The sequence below is a fragment of the Aristolochia californica genome, unplaced genomic scaffold (assembly GCF_029961685.1).
Source record: "Aristolochia californica isolate CCGP_79_NKW_82.1479 unplaced genomic scaffold, dmAriCali1.0.hap1 SCAF_1, whole genome shotgun sequence".
In the NCBI taxonomy this organism is placed as follows: Eukaryota; Viridiplantae; Streptophyta; class Magnoliopsida; order Piperales; family Aristolochiaceae; genus Aristolochia; species Aristolochia californica.
The window spans coordinates 46098332-46123630 of record NW_027181770.1 but is presented as its reverse complement, the minus strand read 5'-3'; positions in this window follow the sequence as shown (position 1 = coordinate 46123630).

The following is a 25299-nucleotide window of genomic DNA, read 5'->3' as shown; positions in this document are numbered from 1 at the left end:
CACATAAGTTTTGTTGTCCGAGTTTGGGAAATTCCACTAGTTCAACCCTAACAGCATGGAATTTTATAAGAAAGAGATTTCCTCCACACATGCTTTAAAAATGGATATGAATTATTGAAACATGTTAAAGATGCAAATCACCTATGGATCCAAACCTGTTGAAGAGAATAACAAAAGCTCATTAAATTTTCTCAAGTGAAAGTACGGTGGGATAATTACCCGAGTCAAACAAGCCATTATTTTTGCCCATTTACAAAAAGCTGACCAAACAATCATAAATGATTGTAAAGTGATTTATCATGCGTAAAGGGCTTTATGACCCTAAGAAATGACTTATGGATTGGGTGTCACCACTCAGTTAAAAATCCCCCGCCTCCCCCTTTTTCCAGATGATTGCAAAACCTGATATATAAAAAATAAAAAGAGCTTACAATCCCTAAAAATTATAGACACTCTTCGGAATTATCTCTCTCTAAATTTATGCATTGTATATTTCCATTTTAGATGTACTCTTTTTTCTTAAATCAAAACATTGAGTTTTCGCTCCTCCTTCATCCCGTAAACCAAAAAGGCAAATAGATCACGACAAAATGAAAATTTTTGAGTTCATGTATGGAAAAAATTTAAAACAATAACAAATGTAAGTATAGAAAATTTATACACACACTACAAATGAACACAAATGTTTTGTTGCCCAAGTTTGGGAAATTCAACTAGTTCAACCCTAATAGGTTGGAATTTTATAAAAAAGAGATTTCCTCTACACATGCTTTAAAAATGGATATGCATCCTTGAAACATGTTAAAGATGCAAAACATTTATGGATCCAAAACTTTTGGAGAGAATAACAAACTATCATTAAATTCTTAAGTGAACGTGCGGTGGGATATTTACCCAAGTCAAACAAGCCATTATTTTTGCCCATTTACAAAAGGCTGACCTAATGATCATAGATGATTGTAAAGAGATTTATCATGCGTAACGGGCTATATTACCTTAAGAAATGACTTATGTAATGGGAGTCAACACTCAGTTAAAAATCCCCCGCCTCCCCCTTTTTCCTAACGATTGCAAAACCTGATATACGAAAACTAAAAAGAGCTTACAATCCCTAAAAATTACACACACTCTTTGGAAATATCTCTCTCTAAATTTTTGCATGGTGCATTTACATTTTAGATGTACTATTTTTTTTTAAATCAAAACTTTGATTTTTCGCTCTCCCTTCATCCCGTAAACCAAGTAGGCATATAGATCACAACAAAATGAAAATTTTAGAGTTCATGTACGGAAAAAAATTTAAAAAAAAAATGGTAAGTAAAGAAAATTTATTCACACACCACAAATGAACACAAATTTTTTGTATTCCAAGTTTGGGAAATTCCACTAGTTCAACCCTAACAGCTTGGAATTTGAAAAGAAAGAGATTTCCTCCACACATGCTTTAAAAATGGATATGCATGCTTGAAACAAGTTAAAGATGCAAATCACCGATGGATCCAAAAATTTTGAACAGAATAACAAACGCTTAATAAATTCTCTGGTGAACGTGCGGTGGGATATTTACCCAAGTCAAACAAGCCATTATTTTTACCCATTTACAAAAGAATGACCGAATGATCAGAGATGATTGTAAAGAGATTTATCATGCGTAACGGGCTATATTATCCTAAGAAATGACTTATGGATTGGGAGTCAACACTGAGTTAAAAATCCCCCGCCTCCCCCTTTTTCCCAACGATTGCAAAACCAAATATATAAAAACTAAAAAGAACTTACAATCCCTAAAAATTTTAGACACTCTTTGGAATTATCTCTCTCTACATTTTTCCATTGTGCATTTCCATTTTAGATGTACTCTTTTTTCTTAAATCAAAACTTTGAGATTTCGTTTTCCCTTCATCCCGTAAACCAAAAAGGCAAATAGATCACAACAAAATGAAAATTTTAGAGTTCATGTATGGAAAAATTTTAAGACAATAAAAAATTTAAGTAAAGAAAATTTATTCACACACCACAAATGAACACAAAAGTTTTGTTGTCCGAGTTTGGGAAATTCCACTAGTTAAACCCTAACAGCATGGAATTTTATAAGAAAGAGATTTCCTCCACACATGCTATAAAAATGGATATGAAATCTTGAAACATGTTAAAGATGCAAATCACCTATGGATCCAAACCTATTGAAGAGAATAACAAACGCTCATTCAATTTTCTCAAGTGAAAGTGCGTTGGGATAATTACCCAAGTCAAACAAGCCATTATTTTTGCCCATTTACAAAAAGCTGACCAAACGATTATAGATGATTGTAAAGTGATTTATCATGCATAAAGGGCTTTATTACCCTAAGAAAAGACTTATGGATTGGGAGTCAACATTTAGTTAAAAATCCATTGCCTCCTCGTTTTTCCCGACGATTGCAAAACCTGATATATAAAAACTGAAAAGGGCCTACAATCCCTAAAAATTACCACCACTCTTTGGAATTATCTCTCTCTAAATTTATGCTTTGTGCATTTCCATTTTAGATTTACTATTTTTTCATAAATAAAAACTTTCAGTTTTCACTCTCCCATTATCCCGTAAACCAACAAGGCAAATAGAGCACAACAAAATAAAAATTTTACAATTCATGTATGGAAAAAATTTAAATCAAACAAATGTAAGTAAAGAAATTTTTTTAATACACCACAAATGAACACAAAAGTTTTATTGTCCAAGTTTGGGAAATTCCTTTAGTTCAATCGTAACATCTTGGAATTTTATAAGAAAGAGATTTCCTCCACACATGCTTTAAAAATGGATATGCATTCTTGAAACATATTAAAGATGCAAATCACCTATGGGTACCTTTTGAAGAGAATAACAAATGCTCATAAAATTTTCGCAAGTGAATGTGCGGTGAGATATTTACCCGAGTCAAACAAGGCATTGTTTTTGCCCATTTACAAAACGCTGACCTAACAATCATAGATGATTGTAAAGTGATTTATCATGCGTAACGGGCTATATTACCCTAAGAAATGACTTATGGATTTGGAATGAACACTAAGTTAAAAATCCCCCGGCTCCCCCTTTTTCTCGAGGATTGCAAAACCTGATGTATAAAAACTAAAAAGAGCTTACAATCCCGAAAAATTATAGATACTCTTCCGAATTATCTCTCTCCACATTTGTGGATTTTGCATTTCAATTTTAGATGTACTCTTTTTTCTTAAATAAAAACATTGAGTTTTCGCTCTCCCTTCATCCCGTAAACAAAAAAGGTAAATAGATCACAACAAGATGAAAATTTTAGAGTTCATGTATGGAAAAAATTTATAACAATAAAAAATGTAAGTAAAGAAAATTTATTCACACACCAAAAATGAACACAAAAGTTTTGTTGTCCAAGTTTGGGAAATTCCACTAGTTCTACCCTAACAGCTTGGAATTTATAAGAAAAAGATTTCCTCCAGACATGCATTTAAAATGGATATGCATTCTTGAAACATGTTAAAGATGCAAATCACCTATGGATCCAAACCTTTTGAAGAGAATAACAAATGCGCATTAAATTTTATCAAGTGAACGTGCGGTGGGATATTTACCTGAGTCAAACAAGCCATTATTTTTGCCCATTTACAAAATACTGACCTAACGATCATAGATGATTGGAAAGTGATTTATCATGCGTAACGGGCCATATTACCCTAAGAAATGACTTATGGAATTGGAGTCAACACTCAGTTAAAAATCCCCGCCTCCCCCCTTTTTCCCGACGTTGCAAAACCTGATATATAAAAACTAAAAAGAGCTTAAAATCTCTAAAAATTACAGACATTCTTTGGAATTATCTCTCTTTACATTTTTGCATTGTGCATTTCCATTTTAGATGTACTCTTTTTACATAAATCAAAACTTTGAGTTTTCGCTCTCCCTTTATCTCGTAAACAAAAAAGGCAAATATATCACAACAAAATGAAAATTTTCGAGTTCATGTATGGAAAAAATTTAAAACAATAACAAATGTAAGTAAAAAAAATTTATTAACACACCTCAAACGAACACAAAAGTTTTGTTGTCTAAGTTTGGGAAATTCCACTAGTTCAACCGTAACAGCTTGAAATTTTATAAGAGAGAGATTTCCTCCACACATGCTTTAAAAATGGATATGCATGCTTGAAACATGTTTAAATATGCAAATCACCTATAGATCCTAACCTTTTAAAGAGAATAACAAACACTCATTAAATTCTCAAGTGAACGTGCGGTGGGATATTTACCCGAGTCAAATAAGCCATTATTTTTGCCAATTTACAAAAAAGCTGACCTAACGATCATAGATGATTGTAAAGTGATGTATCATGCGTAACGGGCTATATTACCCGAAGATATGACTTATGGATTGGGAGTCAACACTCAGTTGAAAATCCCCCGCCTCCCCCTTTTTCCCTACGATTGCAAAACCTAATATACAAAAGCTGAAAAGAGTTTACAATCCCAAAAAATTACAGATACTCTTTGGAATTCTCTCTCTCTATATTTGTGCATTGTGCATTTCCATTTTAGATGTACACTTTTTTCTTAAATCAAAACTTTGAATTTTCGCTCACCCTTCATCTCGTAAACCAAAAAGGCAACAAAATGAAAATTTTAGAGTCCATGTATGGAAAAAATATAAAACAATAAAAAATGTAAGTAAAGAAAATTTATTCACACACCACAAATGAGCACAAAAGTTTTGTTGTCCAAGTTTGGGAAATTCCGCTAGTTCAACACTAACAGCTTGGAATTTTATAAGGAAGAGATTTCCTCCACACATGCTTGAAATGGATATAAATGCTTCAATCATGTGAATGATGCAAATCACCTAAAGATCCAAATCTTTTGAAGAGAATAACGAACGCTCATTAAATTCTCAAGTTAACATGCGGTGGGATATTTACCTGATTGAAACAATCCATTTTTGGCCCATTTACAAAAACCTAACAAAACGATGATAGATGATTGTAAAGTGATTTATCATATGTAACGGGCTATATTACCGAATAAATGACTTATGGATTGGGTGTCACCACTCAGTTAAAAATCCCCCGCCTCCGCCTTTTTCCCAACGATTGCAAAACCAGATATATAAAAACTAAAAAGAACTTACAATCCCTAAAAACTATAGACACTCTTTCGAATTATCTCTCTCTACATTTTTGCATTGTGCATTTCCATTTTAAATGTACTCTATTTGCTTAAATCAAAACTTTGAGTTTTCGTTCTCCCTTCATCCCGTAAACCAAAAAGGCAAATAGATCACAACAAAATGAAAATTTTAGACTTCATGTATGGAAAATTTTTAAAACAATAACAAATGTAAGTAAAGAAAATTTATTCACACACCACAAATGAACACAAACGTTTTGCCCAACTTTGGGAAATTCCACTAGTTCAACCCGAACAACATGGAATTTTATAAGAAAGAGATTTCCTCCACACATGCTTTAAAAATGGATATGAATTCTTGAAACATGTTCAAAATGCAAATCTCCTATGGATCCAAACCTATTGAAGAGAATAACAAACGCTCATTAAATTTTCTCAAGTGAAAGTGCGGTGGGATAATTACCCGAGTCAAACACGCCATTATTTTTGCCCATTTATAAAAAGCTGACCAAACGATTATAGATGATTGTAAAGTGTTTTATCATACGTAAAGGGCTTTATTACCCTAAGAAATGACTTATGGATTGGGAGACAACATTTATTTAAAAATCCATTGCCTCCTCCTTTTTCCTGATGATTGCAAAACCTCATATATTAAAACTGAAAAGAGCTTACAATCCCTAAAAATTACCACCACTCTTTGGAATTATTTCTATCTACATTTTTGCATTGTGCATTTCCATTTTAGATGTACTCTTTTTTCTTAAATAAAAACTTTCAGTTTTCACTCTCCCTTTATCCCGTAAACTAAGAAGGCAAATAGATCACAACAAAATAAAATTTTTTGAGTTCATGTATGGAAAAATTTTAAAGCAATAAAAAATACAAGAAAATTTATTCACACACCCCAAATGAACACAAAAGTTTTGTTGTCCAAGTTTGTGAAATTCCACTAGTTCAACCCAAACAGCTTGGAATTTTAAAAGAAAGAGATTTCCTCCACGCATGCTTTAAAAATGGATATGCATGCTTGAAACATGTTAAAGATGCAAATCACCTATGGATCCAAAACTTTTGAAGAGAATTACAAACGCTCATTAAATTCTCAAGTGAACGTGCGGTGGGATATTAACCCAAGTCAAACGGGCTGACCTAATGATCATAGATGATTGTAAAGAGATTTATCATGCATAACGGGCTATATTACCCTAAGAAATGACTTATGGATTGGCAGTCAACACTCAGTTAAAAATCCCCTGCCTCCCCCTTTTTCCCAACGATTGCAAAACCAAATATATAAAAACTAAAAAGAACTTACAATCCCTAAAAATTATAGACACTCTTTGGAATTATCTCTCTCTACATTTTTGCATTGTGCAATTTCCATTTTAAATGTAATCTTTTTGCTTAAATCAAAACTTTGAGTTTTCGTTCACCCTTCATCCCGTAAACCAAAAAGGCAAATAGATCACAACAAAATGAAAATTTTTGAGTTCATGTATGCAAAAATTTAAAAACAATAACAAATGTAAGTAAACAAAATTTATTCACACACTACAAATGAACCCAAAAGTTTTGTTGTCCGAGTTTGAGCAATTCCACTAGTTCAACGCTAACAACAAGGAATTTTATAAGAAAGGGATTTCCTCCACACATGCTTTAAAAATGGATATGTATGCTTGAATCACGTTAAACATGCAAATCACCTAAAGATCCAAACCTTTTGAACAGAATAAAAAACGCTCATTAAATTCTCAAGTTAACAAGCGGTGGGATATTTAACTGGTTCAAACAAGCCATTTTTTTGCCCTTTTACAAAAACCTGACCTAACGATCATAGATGATTGTAAAGTGATTTATCATATGTAATGGGCTATATTACCGAATAAATGAGTTATGGATTGGGTGTCAACACTCAGTTAAAAATCCCCCGCCTCCCCCATTTTCCCGATCATTGCAAAACCTTATATATAAAAAATAAAAAGAGCTTACAATCCACAAAAATTACATACACACTTCAGAATTATCTATCTCTTCATTTGTGCATTGTGTATTCCCATTTTAGATGTACTCTTTTTTCTTAAATCAAAACTTTGAGTTTTCGCTCTTCCTTCATCCCGTAAACCAAAAAGGCAAATAGATCACAACAAAATGAAAATTTTTGAGTTCATGTATGGTAAAAATTTAACACAATAACAAATATAAGTAAAGAAAATTTATACACACACCACAAATGAACACAAAATTTTTGTTGACCATGTTTGGGAAATTCCACTAGTTCAACCCTAATAGGTTCGAATTTTATAAAAAAGAGATTTCCTCTACACATGCTTTAAAAATGGATATGCATCCTTGAAACATGTTAAAGATGCAAATCATCTATGGATCCAAAACTTTTGGAGAGAATAACAAACGCTCATCAAATTCTCAAGTGAACATGCGGTGGGATATTTACCCGAGTCAAACAAGCCATTATTTTTGCCCATTTACAAACGGCTGACCTAAAGATCATACATCATTGTAAAGTGATTTATCTTGCATAACGGGCTATATTTTTGTAAGAAATGACTTATGGATTGGGAGTCAACACTCAGTTAAAAATCCCCCGCCTCCCCCTTTTTCTCGACGGCTGCAAAACCTGATATACAAAAACTAAAAAGAGCTTACAATCCGTAAAAATTACAGACACCCTTTGGAAATATCTCTCTCTATATTTATGCATGGTGCATTTCCAATTTAGATGTACTCTTTTTTCTTAAATCAAAACTTTGAGTTTTCGCTCTCCCTTCATCCCGTAAACCAAGAAGGCAAATAGATCACAGAAAAATGAAATATTTTCAGTTCATGTATGGAAAAATTTTAAATCAATAAAAAATATAAGTAAAGAAAATTTATTGACTCACCTCAAATGAACACAAAAGTTTTGTTGTCCAAGTTTGGGAAATTCCACTAGTTCAACCCTAACGGCTTGGAATTTTATAAGAAAGAGATTTCCTCCACAGTTGCTTTAAAAATGGATATGCATGCTTGAAACATGTTTAAAGATGCAAATCACCTATAGATCCTAACCTTTTAAAGAGAATAACAAACGCTCATTAAATTCTCAAGTGAATGTGCGGTGGAATATTTACCCAAGTCAAACAAGCCCTTATTTTTCCCCATTTACAAAAGGCTGACCTAATGATTATAGATGATTGTAAAGAGATTTATCATGCGTAACGGGCTATATTACCCTAAGAAATGACTTATGGAATTGGAGTCAACACTCAGTTAAAAATCCCCCGCCTCCCCCTTTTTCCCAACGATTGCAAAACCAGATATATAAAAACTAAAAAGAACTTACAATCCCTAAAAATTATAGACACTCTTTGGAATTATCTCTCTCTACATTTTAGCTTTGTCCATTTCCATTTTAAATGTACTCTTTTTGCTGAAATCAAAACTTTCAGTTTTCGTTCTCCCTTCATCCCGTAAGCCAAAAAGGCAAATTGATTACAACAAAATGAAAATTTTAGACTTCATGTATGGAAAATTTTTAAAACTATAACAAATGTAAGTAAAGAAAATTTATTCACACACCACAAATGAACACAAAATTTTTGTTGTCCGAGTTTGGGAAAGTCCACTAGTTCAACCCTAACAGCATGGAATTTTATAAGAAAGAGATTTCCTCCACACATGCTTTAAAAATGGATATGAATTCTTGAAACATGTTAAAGATGCAAATCACCTATGGATCCAAACCTATTGAAGAGAATAACAAACGCTCATTAAATTTTCTCAAGTGAAAGTGCGGTGGGATAATTACCCGAGTCAAACAAGCCATACTTTTTGCCCATTTACAAAAAGCTTACCAAACGATTATAGATGATTGTAAAGTGATTTATCATGTGTAAAGGGCTTTATTACCCTATATAATGACTTATGGATTGGGAGTCAACACTCAGTTAAAAATCCACTGCCTCCTCCTTTTTCCCGATGATTGGAAAACCTGATATATAAAAACTGAAAAGAGATTACAATCCCTAAAAATTACCACCACTCTTTGGAATTATCTCTCTCTATATTTGTGCATTGTGCATTTCCATTTTAGATGTACACTTTTTTCTTAAATAAAAACTTTCAGTTTTCACTCTCCCGTTATCCCGTAAACCAACAAGGAAAATAGATCACAACAAAATAAAAATTTTAGAATTCATGTATGGAAAAAATTTAAATAAAAAAATGTAAGTAAAGAAAATTTATTCACACACCACAAATTAACACAAAGGTTTTATATTCCAAATTTGGGAAATTCCTCTAGTTCAATCGTAACAGCTTGGAATTTTATAAGAAAGAGATTTCCTCCACACATGCTTTAAAAATGGATATGCATTCTTGAAAGGTATTAAAGATGCAAATCACCTATGGATACCTTTTGAAGAGAATAAAAAATGCTCATAAAATTTTTGCAAGTGAACGTGCGGTGAGATATTTACCTGAGTCAAACAAGCCTTTGTTTTTGCCCATTTACAAAAACCTGACCTAACGATCATAGATGATTGTAAAGTGATTTATCATATGTAACGGGCTTACCGAATAAATGACTTGTGGATTGGGTGTCAATACTCAATTAAAAATCCCCTGCCTCCCCTTTTTTCCCGTGATTGCAAAACCTCATATATAAAAAATAAAAAGAGCTTAAAATCTCTAAAAATTACATACACACTTCAGAATTATCTCGCTCTACATTTGTGAATTGTGTATTTCCATTTTAGATGTATTTTTTTTTATTAAATCAAAACTTTTAGTTTTCGCTCTTCCTTCATCCCGTAAACCAAAAAGGCAAATAGATCACAACAAAACGAAAATTTTTTGAGTTCATGTATGGAAAAAATTTTAAACAATAACAAATATAAGTAAAGAAAATTTATACACACACCACAAATGAACACAAAAGTTTTGTTGCCCAAGTTTGGGAAATTCCACTAGTTCAACCCAAACAACTTAGAATTTTACAAATGGATATGCATCCTTGAAACATGTTAAAGATGCAAATCATCTATGGATCCAAAACTTTTGGAGACAATAACAAACGCTCATTAATTTCTCAAGTGAACGTGCGGTGGGATATTTACCCGAGTCAAACAAGCCATTATTTTTGCCCATTTACAAAAGGCTGACCTAATGATCATAGATGATTGCAAAGTGATTTAACATGCATAACGGGCTATATTACCTTAGGAAATGACTTATGGACTGGGAGTCAACACTCAATTAAAAATCCCCTGCCTCCCCCTTTTCCCGACGATTGCAAAACCTAATATACAAAAACTAAAAAGAGCTTGCAATCCCTAAAAATTATAGACACTCTTTGGAAATATCTCTCTTTATATTTGTGCATGGTGCATTTCCACTTTAGATGTACTCTTTTTTCTTAAATCAAAACTTTGAGTTTTCCCTCTCCCTTCATCCCGTAAACCAGGAAGGCAAATAGATCACAACAAAATGCAAATTTTTCAGTTCATGTATGGAAATATTTTAAAACAATAACAAATATAAGTAAAGAAAATTTATTCACGTACCACAAATGAACACAAAAGTTTTGTTGTCCATGTTTGTGAAATTCCACTAGTTCAAACCTAATATCTTGGAATTTTAAAAGAAAGAGATTTCCTCCACAGATGCTTTAAAAATGGATATGCATGCTTGAATCATGTTAAAGATGCAAATTACCTAAAGATCCAAAACTTTTGAAGAGAATAAAAAATGCTCATAAAATTTTCGCAAGTGAACGTGTGGTGAGATATTTACCCGAGTCAAACAAGCCATTGTTTTTGCCCATTTACATAACGCTGACCTAACAATCATAGATGATTGTAAAATGATTTATCATGCGTAACACGCTATATTACCATAAGAAATGACTTATGGATTGGGAGTCAACACTAAGTTAAAAATCCCCCACCTCCCCCTTTTTCTCGAGGATTGCACAACCTGATGTATAAAAACTAAAAAGAGCTTAAAATCCCTAAAAATTACAGACACTCTTTGGAGTTATCTCTCTCTACATTTGTGGATTTTACATTTCAATTTTAGATGTACTCTTTTTCCTTAAATAAAAACATTGAGTTTTCCCTCTCCCTTCATCCCGTAAACAAAAAAGGCAAATAGATCACTACAAAATGAAAATTTTAGAGTTCATGTATGGAAAAAAAGTATAACAATAAAAATTGTAAGTAAATAAAATTTATTCACACACCACAAATGAACACAAAAGTTTTGTTGTCCAAGTTTGGGAAATTCCACTAGTTCAACCCTAACAGCTTGGAATTTTAAAAGAAAAAGATTTCCTCCACACATGCATTAAAAATGTATATGCATTCTTGAAACATGTTAAAGATGCAAATCACCTATGGATCCAAACCTTTTGAAGAGAATAACAAACGCGCATTAATTTTTTTCAAGTGAATGTGCTGTGGGATATATTCCCGAGTCAAACAAGCCATTATTTTTGCCCATTTACAAAACGCTGACCTAACGATCATAGATGATTGGAAAACGATTTATCATGCGTAATGGGCTATATTACCCTAAGAAATGACTTATGGAATTGGAGTCAACTCTCAGTTAAAAATCCCCCGCTCTCCCATTATCCCATAAACCAAAAAGGCAAATAGATCACAAAAAAATGAAAATTTTAGATTTCATGTATGGAAAAAATTTAAAACAATAAAAAATGTAAGTAAAGAAAATTTATTCACTCACCTCAAATGAACACAAAAGTTTTGTTGTCCAAGTTTAGGAAATTCTACTAGTTCAACCCTAACAGCTTGGAATTTTATAAGAGAGAGATTTCCTCCACACATGCTTTAAAAATGGATATGCAAGCTTGAAACATGTTTAACGATGCAAATCACCTATAGATCCTAACCTTTTAAAGAGAATAAAAAACGCTCATTAAATTCTCAAGTAAACGTGCGGTGGGATATTTACCCGAGTCAAATTAGCCATTATTTTTGAGAATTTACAAAAAAGCTGACCTAACGATCATAGATGATTGTAAAGTGATGTATCATGCGTAATGGGCTATATTACCCGAAGAAATGACTTATGGATTGGGAGTCAACACTCAGTTAAAAATCCCCTGCCTCCCCCTTTTTCCTGATGATTGCAAAACCTGATATATAAATACTAAAAAGAGCTTACAATCCCTAAAAATTATAGACACTCTTTCGAATTATCTCTCTCTACATTTGTGCATTGTGCATTTCCATTATAGATGTACTCTTTTTTCTTAAATCAAAACTTTGAGTTTTCGCTCACCCTTCATCCCGTAAACCAAAAAGGCAACAAAATGAAAATTTTAGAGTCCATGTATGGCAAAAATTTAAAACAATAAAAAATGTAAGTAAAGAAAATTTATTTACACACCACAAATGAACACAAAAGTTTTGTTGTCCAAGTTTTGGAAATTCCACTAGTTCAACACTAACAGGTTGGAATTTTATAAGGAAGAGATTTCCTATGGATACCTTAAAGATGCAAATCATCTATGGATACCTTTTGAAGGGAATAACAATTGCTCATAAAATTTTCGCAAGTGCACATGCAGTAAGATATTTACCCGAGTCAAACAAGCCATTTTTTTTGCCCATTTACAAAACGCTGACCTAACAATCATAGATGATTGTAAAGTGATTTATCATGCGTAACGGGCTATATTACCCTAAGAAATGACTTATGGATTGGGAGTCAACACTATGTTAAAAATCCCCCGCCTCCCCCTTTTTCTTGGGCATTGCAAAAACTAATGTATAAAAACTAAAAAGAGCTTACAATCGCTAAAAATTATAGACACTCTTTGGAATTATCTCTCTTTACATTTGTGAATTTTGCATTTCAATTTTAGATGCACTCTATTTTCTAAAATAAAAACATTGAGTTTTCGCTCTCCCTTTATCCCGTAAACAAAAAAGGCAAATAGATCACAACAAAATGAAAATTTTAGAGTTCATGTATGGAAAAAATTTATAACAATAAAAATGTAAGTAAAGAAAATTTATTCACACACCACAAATGAACACAAAAGTTTTTTTGTCCAAGTTTGGTAAATTCCACTAGTTCAACCCTAACAGCTTGGAATTTTATAAGAAAGAGATTTCCTCCAAACATGTTAAAGATGCAAATCACCTATGGATCCAAACCTTTTGAAGAGAATAACAAGCGTGCATTAAATTTTTTTAGGTGAACGTGCGGTGGGATATTTACCAGAGTCAAACAAGCCATTATTTTTGCCCATTTACAAAAAGCTGACCTAACGACCATAGATGATTGGAAAGTGATTTATCATGCGTAACGGGCTATATTACCCTAAGAAATGACTTATGGAATTGGAGTCAACACTCAGTTAAAAATCCTCCGCCTCCCCCTTTTTCCCCATGATTGCAAAACCTGCTATATAAAAACTAAAAAGAGCTTACAATCCCTAAAATTATAGAGACTCTTTGGAATTATCTCTATCTACATTTTTGCATTGTGCATTTCCATTTTAGATGTACTTTTTTTTCTTAAATCAAACCATTGAATTTTCGCTCGCCCTTTATCCCTTAAACCAAAAAGGCAAATAGATCACAACAAAATGAAAATTTTAGAGTTCATGTATTTTAAAAAATATAAAACAATAACAAATGTAAGTAAAGAAAATTTATTCACAGACCACAAATGAACAGAAAATTTTTGTTGTACAAGTTTGGGAAATTCCACTAGTTCAACCCTAACAGCTTGGAATTTTATAAGAAAGTGATTTCCTCCACATATGCAATAAAAATGGATATGCATTTTTGAAACATGTTAAAGATGCAAATCACCTATGGATCAAAACCTTTTGAAGAGAATAACAAACGCTCATAAATGTTTTCAAGTGAACGTGCAGTGGGATATTTACCTGAGTCAAACAAGCCATTATTTTTGCCCATTTACAAAAAGCTGACCTAACGATCATAGATGATTGTAAAGTGATTTATCATGCGCAACGGGCTATATTACCCTAAGAAATGACTTTTAGATTGGGAGTCAACACTCAAGTAAAAATCCCCCGCCTCCCCTTTATCCCGACGATTGCAAAACCTGATATATAAAAACACAAAAGTGCTTACAATCCCTAAAAATTACAAACACTCTTTGGAATTACCTCTCTGTAAATTTTTGCATTGTGCATTTGAATTTTAGATGTACTCTTTGTTCTTAAATCAAAACTTTGACTTTTCGCTCTCACTTCATCCCGTAAACCAAAAAGGCAAATAGATCTCAACATAATGAAAATTTAAGGGTTTATGTGTGGAAAAAATTTAAAACAATAACAAATGTTAGTAAAGAAAATTTATTCACACACCACAAATGAACACAAAAGTTTTGTTGTCCAAGTGTGGGAAATTCCACTAGTTCAACCCTAACTGCTTGGAATTTTATACGAAAGTGATTTCCTCAACACATGCTTTAAAAATTGATATGCATGCTTGAAACATGTCAACGAAGTAAATCACGTATGGATCCAAACTTTTTGAAGAGAACAACAAACGCTAATTAAATATTCTCAAGTGAACGTGCGGTGGGATATTTACCCGAGTCCAACAAGCCATTATTTTTGCCTAGTTACAAAAGCTTGACCTAACGATCATATATGATTGTAAAGTGATTTATCATGTGTAACGGGCTATATTACCCTAAGAAATGACTTATAAATTGGGAGTCAACACTCATTAAAAATCCCCTCTCTCTCCCTTTTTCCCGACGATTGCTAAATCTGATATATAAAAACTAAAATGAGCTTACCATCTTGAAAAATTATAGACACTCTTTGGAATTTTCTCTCTCTATATTTCTGCATTGTGCATTTCCATTTTAGATGTACTCTTTTTTCTTAAATCAAAACTTTGATTTTTCGCTCTCCCTTCATCCCATAAACCAAAAAGGTAAATATATCACAACAAAATGAAAATTTTAGAGTTCATGGATGAAAAAACTTTAAAACACAAACAAATGTAAGTAAAGAAAATTTATTCACACACCAGAAATGAACAAAATTTTTGTTCTCCAAGTTTGGGAAATTCCATTAATTGAACCCTAACAACTTGGAATTTTAAAAGAAAGAGATTTCCTCCACACATGCTGTAAAAATGGATATGCATGCTTGAAACATGTTAAAGATGAAAATCACCTATGGATCCAAACCTTTTGAAGAGAATAAAAAACGCTCATTAAATTCACAAGTGAACGTGCGGTGGGATATTTACCCGAGTCAAACAAGCCATTATTTTTGTGCATTTACAAAAAGCTGACCTAATGATCATAGTTGATTGTAAAGTGATTTGTCATGCGTAACGGGCTATGTTACCTTAAGAAATGACTTATTTATTTGGAGTCAACACTCAGTTATAAATCCCCCGCCTCCCCCTTTTTCTCGAGGATTGCAAAACCTGATATATAAAAAAAAAAAGAGCTTACAATCCCTAAAAATTACAAACATCCTTTGGAATTATCTCTTTCTAAATTTTTGCATTGTGCATTTCCATTTTAGATGTACTCTTTTTTCTTAAATCAAAACTTTGAGCTTTCACTCTCCCTTCATCCCGTAAACAAAAAAGGGAAAAAGATCACAACAAAATGAAAATTTTAAAGTTCATGTACGAAAAAAATTTAAAACTATAACAAATGTAAGTAAAGAAATTTATTCACACGCCACAAATGAACACAAAAGTTTTGTTGTCCAACTTTTGGAAATTCCACTAGTTCAACCCAAACAGTTTGGAATTTTATAACAAAGAGATTTCCACCACACATGCTTTAAAAATGGATATGCATGCTTGAAACATGTTAAAGATGCAAATCACCTACGGATCCAAACCTATTGAAGAGAATAACAAACTCTCATTAAATTTTCAATTGAACGTGCGGTGGGATATTTACCCGAGTCAAACAAGCCATTATTTTTGTGCAATTACAAAAAGCTAACCTAACGATCATAGATGATTGTAAAGTGATTTATCATGCATAACGGACTATATTACCCTAAAAATGACTTATGGATTGGGAGTCAACGCTCAGTTAAAAATCCCCCGCCTCGCCCTTTTTCTCGAGGATTGCAAAACCTGATATATAAAAACTAAAAAGACCTTACAATCCCTTAAAATTACATTCACTCTTTGGAATTATCTCTCTCTACATTTGAGCATTGTGCATTTCCAATTTAGATGTACTCTTTTTTCTTCAATCAAAACTTTGAGTTTGCGATCTATCTTCAACTCGTAAACAAAAAAGGCAAATAAATAACGACAAAATGAAAATTTTAGAGTTCATATATGGAAAAAATTTAGAACAATAACATATGTAAGTAAAGAAAATTTATTCACACACCACAAATGAACACAAAAGTTTTATTGTGCAAGTTTGGCAAATTCCACTAGTTCAACCCTAACAGCTTGGAATTTATAAGAAAGAGATTTCCTCCACACATGCTTTAAAATTGGATATGCATGCTTGAAACATGTTAAAGATGCAAATCACCTGTGGATCCAAACCTTTTGAAGTGAAGAACAAACGCTCATTAAATTTTCTCAAGTGAACATGGGATGGGATATTTACCCGAGTAAAACAAGCCATTATTTTTGCTCCCCTACAAAAAGCTGACCTAACAATCATAGATGATTGTACTGTGATTTATCATGTGTAACGGCCTATATTACCCTAAGAAATTACTAATGGATTGGGAGTCAACATTCAGTTATAAATCCCCCGCCTCCTTTTTTCCGACGATTGCAAAACCTGATATATAAAAACTAAAAAGAGCTTACAATCCCTAAAAATTACAGACACTCTTTGGAATTATCTCTCTCTATATTTTTGCCTTCTGCATTACCATTTTTGATGTACTCTTTTTTCCTAAATCAAAACTTTGAGTTTTCGCTCTCCCTTCATCCCGTAAACGAAAAAGGCAAATAGATCACAACAAAACGAAAATTTTAGAGTTCATGTAAGGTAAAAGTTTAAAACAATAACAAATTTAAGTAAAAAAATTTGTTCACACAACACAAATGAACACAAAAGTTTTGTTTTTCATGTTTGGGAAATTCCACTAGTTCAACCCTAACAGCTTGGAATTTTATAATAAAGAGATTTCCTCCACACATCCTTTAAAAATGGATATGCATGCTTGAAACTTGTCAAAGAAGCAAATCACCTATGGATCCAAACCTTTTTAAGAGAATAACAAACGCTCATTAAATTCTCAAGTGAAAGTGCGGTGGGATATTTACCCGAGTCAAACAAGCCATTATTTTTGCCCATTTACAAAAAGCTCACATAAAAATCATAGATGATTGTAAAGTGATTTATCATGCGTGACGGGCTATATTCCCCTAAGAAATGACTTATGGATTGGGAGACAACATTCAGTTAAAAATCCCCATCCTCCCCCTTTTTCCTTATGATCGCAAAACTGATATATAAAAACTAAAAAGAGCTTACAAACCCTAAAAAATACAGACACTCTTTGGAATTATCTCTCTCTACATTTGTGCATTGTACTTATCCATTTTGGATGTACTCTTTTTTCTTAAATCAAAACTTTGAGTTTTTGCTCTCTTTTCATCCCGTAAATCAAAAAGTCATATAGATCACAACAAAATGAAAATTTTAGAGTTCATGTATGGAATAATTAAAAACAATAACAAAATGTAATTAATGAAAATTTATTCACACACCACAAATGAACAAAAAAGTTTTATTGTCCAAGTTTTTGAAATTCCACTAGTTCAACCCTAGCAGCTTGAAGTTTTATAAGAAAGAGATTTCCTCCTCACATGCTTTCAAAATGGATATTCTTTCTTGAAACATGTTAAAGATGCAAATCACCTATGGATCCAAACCATTTGAACAAAGTAACAAACGCTCATTAAATTTTCTCATGTGAACATGCGGTGGGATATTTACCCGAGTCAAACAAGCCATTATTTTTGCCCATTTACAAGAAGCTGACCTAAGGATCGTATATGATTGTAAAGTGATTTATCATGCGTAATGGGCTATATTACCCTAAGAAAAGACTTATGGATTGGGAGTCAACACTCAGTTAAAAATTAGTCGCATCCCCCTTTTTCCCGACGATTGCAAAACCTGATATATGAAAACTAAAAAGAGTTTTCCATCCCTAAAAATTACAGTCACCCTTTGGAATTATCTCTCTCTATATTTGTGCATTGTCCAGTTCCATTTTAGATGTACTCTTTTTTCTTAAATTAAAACTTTGAGTTTTCGCTCTCCCTTCATCCCCGTAAACCAAAAATGCAAATAGATTACAACAAAATGAAAATTTTAGAGTTCATGTACGGAAAAAATTTAAAACAATAAAAAATGTAGGTAAAGAAAATTTATTCACACACAAAAAATGAACACAAAAGTTTGTTGTCCAAGTTTTGGTAATTTCACATTCAACCCTAACAGCTTGGAATTTTATAAGAAAGATATTTCCTCCACACTTGCTTTAAAAATGGGATATGCATGTTTGAAACATGTTAAAGATGAAAATCACCTATGGATCAAAACCTTTTGAAGAGAATAAATAACGCTCACTAAATTTTCTCAAGTGCACGTGCGGTGGGATATTTACCCGAGTCAAACAAGCCATAATTTTTGCCCATTTAGAAAAAGCTGACCTATCGATAATAGATGATTGTATAGTGGTTTATCATGCGTACTGGGTGAAATTACCTTAAGAAATGATTTATGGATTGGGAGTCAACACACAGTTAATAATCCCCCACCTCCCCCTTTTTTCCGATGATTGCAAAACCTGATCTATAAAAACTAAAAAAGAACTTACAATCCCTAAAAAATACAGACACTCTTTGGAATTATCTTTCTCAAAATTTGTGCATTGTGCATTTCCATTTTGGATGTACTCTTTTTTCTTAAATCAAAACTTTCAGTTTTTGCTCTCCCTTCATCCCGTAAATCAAAAAGGCAAATAGATCACAACAAAATGAAAATTTTAGAGTTCATGTAAGGAATAATTTTAAACAATAACGAATGAAAGTAAAGAAAATTTATTCACTCACCATAAAAGAAAAAAAAAGTTTTGTTGTCCAAGTTTGGGAAATTCCACTAATTCAACCCTAACAACTTGGAATTTAATAAGAAAGAGATTTCCTCCTCACATGCTTTAAAAATGGAAATGCATGCTTGAAACATGTTAAAGATGCAAATCACCTATGAATCCAAACCTTTTGAAGAGAATAACAAACACTCATTAAATTTTCTCAAGTGAACGTGTGGTGGGATATTTACTCGAGTCAAACAAGCCATTATTTTTGCCCGTTTACAAGAAGCTGACCTAACGATCATATATGATTGTAAAGTAATTTATCATGCGTAACGGGCTATATTACCCTAAGAAATGACTTATGGATTGGGAGTCAACACTCAGTTAAAAATCAGCCGCATCCCCCTTTTTCTCGACGATTGCAAAACCTTATATATAAAAACTAAAAATAGCTTTTCATCCCTAAAAATTACTGACACCCTTTGGAATTATCTCTCTCCACATTTGTGCATTGTGCAGTTCCATTTTAGATGTACTCTTTTTACTTAAATAAAAAATTTCAGTTTTCGCTCTCCCTTCATCCCATAAACCAAAAAGGCTAATAGATCACAACAAAATGAAAATTTTGGAGTTGATGTATGGAAAAAATTTAAAACAATAACAAATGTAGGTAAAGAAAATTTATTCACACACCAAAAATGAACAAAAAAGTTTGTTGTCCAAGTTTGGGAAATTCCACTTTCAACCCTAACGGCTAGGAATTTTATAAGAAAGAGATTTCCTCCACACATGCCTTAAAAATGGATATGCATGCTCGAAACATGTTAAAGATGCAAATCACCTATGGATCCAAACCTTTTGAAGATATTAATAAACGCTCATTAAATTTTCTCAAGTGAATGTGCGGTGGGGTATTTACCCGAGTCAAACAAGCCATTATTTTTGCCCATTTACAAAAAGCTGACCTATCAATAATAGATGATTGCAAAGTTGTTTATCATGCGTACCAGGCTATATTACCCTAAGAAATGATTTATGGATTGGGAGTCAACACTCAGTTAAAAATCCCCCGCCTCCCCTTTTTCCTGATGATTGCAAAACCTGATATATAAAAACTAAAAAGAGCTTACATTCCCTAAAAATTACAAACACTCTTTGGAATTATCTCTCTCAACATTTGTGCATTGTGCATTTCCATTTTGGATGTACTCTTTTTTATTAAATCAAAACTTTGAGTTTTCGCTCTCCCTTCATCCCGTAAATCAAAAAGGCAAATAGATCACAACAAAATGAAAATTTTGGAGTTCATGTACGGAATAATTTTAAACAATAACAAATGAAAGTAAAGAAAATTTATTCACACACCACAAATGAACACAAAAGTTTTGTTGTCCAAGTTTGGGAAATTCCACTAATTCAACCCTAACAGGTTGGAATTTAATAAGAAAGAGATTTCCTCCTCACATGCTTTGAAAATGGAAATGCATGCTTGAAACATGTTAAAGATGCAAATCACCTATGGATCCAAACCTTTTGAAGAGAATAACAAACACTCATTAAAGTTTCTCAAGTGAACGTGCGGTGGGATATTTACCTGAGTTAAACAAGCCATTATTTTTTACCATTTACAAAAAGCTGACGTAACGATCATAGATGATTGTAAAGTGATTTATCATGTGTAATGGGCTATATTACCCTAAGCAATGACTTTTGGATTGGAGTTAACACTCAGTTAAAAATCCACCGCCTCCCCCTTTTTCCCGACGATAGCAAAACCTGATATATAAAAACAAAAAAGAGCTTACAATCCTTAAAAATTGCAAACACTCTTTGGAATTATCTCTCTCTAAATTTATGCATTGTGCATTTCCAATTTACATGTACTCTTTTTTCTTAAATCAAAACTTTGAGTTTTCGCTCTCCCTTCATCGCGTAAACCAATAAGGCAAATAGATCACAACAAAATGAAACTTTTAGAATTCATGTATGGAGAAAATTTAAAACAATAACAAGTGTATGTAAAGAAAATTTATTCACACACCAGAAATGAACTCAAAAGTTTTGTTGTCCAAGTTTGGGAAATTGCACTAGTTCAACCCTAACAACTTGGAATTTTAAAAGAAGGAGATTTCCTCCCCACATGCTTTAAAAATGGATATGCATGCTTGAAAAATGTTAAAGATGTAAATCACCTATGGATCCAAACCTTTTGAAGAGAATAACAAACGCTCATTAAATTTTCTCAAGTGAACGTGCGGTGGGATTTTTACCCGTGTAAAAGAAGCTATAATTTTTGCCCATTTACAAAAAGCAGAACTAACGATCATAGATGATTGTAAAGTGATTTATAGTGCGTAACGGGCTATATTACCCTAAGAAATGATAGGGAGTCGACATTCAGTTAAAAATCCCCCACCTCCCCTTTTTTCCCAAGGATTGCAAAACCTAATATATAAAAACTAAAAAGAGCTTTCAGTCCCTAAAAATTATAGACACACTTTGGAATTATCTCTCTCTACATTTGTGCATTTCACATTTCCAATTTATATGTACTCTTTCTTCTTAAATCAAAACTTCGAGTTTTCGCTCTCCCTTCTTCTCGTAAACAAAAAAGGCAAAAAGATCACAACAAAATAAAAATTTTAGAGTTCCTGTATGGAAAAAATTTGAAACAATAACAAATGTAAGTACAGAAAATTTATTCACACACAAAAAATGAACTCAAAAGTTTTGTTGTCCAAGTTTTGGAAATTCCACAAGTTCAACCCTAACTGGTTGGAATTTTATAAGCAAGATATTTTCTCCACACATCCTTTAAAAATGGATATGCATGCTTGAAACATGTTAACGATGCAAATCACCTATGGATCCAAACCTTTAGAAGAGAATAACAAATGCTCTTTAAATTTTCTCAAGTGAACGTGCGGTGGGATATTTACCCGAGTCGAACAAGCCATTATTTTTGCCCATTTACAAAATGCTGACCTAACGATCATAGATGATTGTAAAGTGATTTATCATGCGTAACGGGCTATATTACCCTAAGAAATGACTTATGGATAGGGAGTCAACACTCAAGTAAAAATCCCCCGCCTCACCCTTTTTCCCGACGATTGCAATACCTGACATATAAAAACTAAAAAGAGCTTACAATCCCTAAAAATTATAGACACTCTTTGGAATTATCTCTCTCTACATTTTTTCATCTTGCATTTCCATTTTGGATGTGCTCTTTTATCTTAAATCAAAACTTTTAGTTTTCGCACTCCCTTCATCCTGCAAACAAAAAAGGTAAATAGATCACAACATAATGAAAATTTTAGAGTTCACGTATGGAAAAAATTTTAAAAAATAACAAAGGTAAGTACATAAAATTTATTCACAAACAACAAATGAACTCAAAAGTTTTGTTTTCTACGTTTGGGAAACTCCACTAGTTCAACCCTAACTGCTTGGAATTTTATAAGAAAGAGATTTCCTCCACACATGTTTTAAAAGTGGATATGCATGCTTGAAACATGTTAAAGATTCAAATCATCTGTGGATCAAAACCTTTTGCAGAGAATCACAAACGCTCATTAAATTTTCTCAAGTGAACATGCGGTGGGATAATTACCCGAGTCAAACAAGCCATTATTTTTGCCCATTTACAAAAAGCTGACCTAACTATTATAGATGATTGTAAACTGACTTATAATGCGTAACGGGCTATATTACCCTAAGAAATGACAGGGAGTCAACATTAAGTTAAAAATCCCCCGCCTCCCCCTTTTTCCCGAGGATTGCAAAACCTGATGTATAAAAACTAAAAAGAGCTTACAATCCCTGAAAATTACAAACACTCTTTGGAATTATCTCTCTCTACATTTGTGCATTGTGCATTTCCAATTTACATGTACTCTTTTTCCTGAAATCAAAACTTTGAGTTTTCGCTCTCCCTTCATGCCGTAAACAAAAAAGGCAAATAGATCATAACAAAATGAAAATCTTAGAGTTCATGTATGGAAAAAATTTGAAACAATAAAAAATTTAAGTAAAGAAAATTTATTCACACACCACGAATGAACTCAAAAATTTGTTGTCCAAGTTTGGGAAATTCCTCTAGTTCAACCCTAACAGCTTGGAATTTTATAAGAAAGAGATTTCCTCCAAACATGCTTCTAAAATGGATATGCATTCTTGAAACATGTTAAAGATGCAAATCACCTATGGATCAAAACCTTTTGAAGAGAGTAACAAAAGCTCATTAAATTTTCTCAAGTGAACGTGCGGTGGGATATTTACCCGAATCAAACAAACCATTATTTTTGCCCATTTAAAAAAAGCTGACCTAACTATCATAGACGATTGAAAAGTGATTTATCATGTGTAACGGGCTATATTACCCTATGAAATGACTTTAGGATTGGGTGTCAACATCAAGTTAAAAATCCCCCACCTCCCCCTTTTTCCCCATGATTGCAAAATGTGATATATAAAAACAAAAAAGGAGCTTACAATCCCTAAAAATTACAGACACTCTTTGGAAGTATCTCTCTCTAAATTTGTGCATTGTGCATTTCCAATTTAGATGTACTCCTTTTTCTTAAATCAAAACTTTGAGTTTTCGCTCTGTCTTCATCCCATAAACCAAAAAGGCAAATAGATCACAACAAAATGAAAATTTTAGAGTTCATGTATGGAAAAAATTTAAAACAATAGAAAATGTAAGTAAATAAAAATTATTTACACATCACAAATAAACTCAAAAGTTTTGTTGTCCAAGTTTGGGAAATTCCACTAGTTCAACCCTTTGCTTGGAATTTTGAAACAAAGAGATTTCCTCCACACGTGCTTTAAAAATGCATATGCATGCTTGAAACATGTTAAAGATGCAAATCACCTATGGATCCAATCCTTTTGAAGAGAATAACAAACACTCATTAAATTTTCTCAACTAAAAGTGCGGTGAGATATTTACCCGAGTAAAACAAGCCATTATTTTCTCCCATTTACAAAAAGCTTACCTAACGATCATAGATGATTTTAAAGTGATTTATCATGCGTAGTGGGCTATATTACCCAAAGAAATGACTTATAGATTGGGAGTCAACACTCAGTTAAAAATCCCCCGTCTCCCCCTTTTTCTCAACAATTGCAAAATCTGATATTTAAAAACCGAAAAGAGCTTACAATCCCAAAAAATTATAGACACTCTTTGTAATTAAATCTCTCTACATTTGTGCAATGTGCATTTCCATTTTAGATGTACTCTTTTTTCTTAAATAGAAACTTTGAGTTTTCGCTCTCCCATCATCCCGCAAACCAAAAAGGCAAATAGTTCACAACAAAATGAAAATTTTTGAGTTCATGTATGGAAAAAATTTTAAAATATATCAAATGTAAGTAAAGAAAATTTATTCACACACCACAAATGAACACAAAAGTTTTGTTGTCCAAGTTTGGGAAATTGCACTAGTTAAACCCTAACTGCTTGGAATTTTATAAGAAAGAGATTTCCTCCACACATTATTTAAAAATGGATATGCGTGTTTGAAACATGTTAAAGATGCAAATCACCTATGGATCCAAAACTTTTTAAGAGAATGACAAACGCTCATTAAATTTTCTCTAGTGAACGTGCGGTGGGATATTTACTCGAGTCAAACAAGCCAATGTTTTTTGCCCATTTACAAAAAGCTGACCCAACGACCATAGATGATTGTGATTTATGATGCGTAACGGGTTTTATTACCCTAAGAAATGACTTATGGATTGGGTGTCAACATCCAGTTAAAAATCCCCTGCCTCCCACTTTCTCCCCATGATTGCAAAACCTGTTATATAAAAAAGAAAGAAGAGCTTACAATCCCTAAAAATTATAGACACTCTTTGGAATTATCTCTCTCTACATTTGTGTATTGTGCATTTCCAATTTAGATGTACTCTTTTTTCTTAAATCAAAACTTTGATTTTTCGGTGTCCCTTCATCCCATAAACCATAAAGGCAAATAGATCACAACAAAATGAAAGTTTTCGAGTTCATGTATGGAAAAAATGTAAAACAATAACAATTGTAAGTAAAGAAATTTTATTCACAGACCAC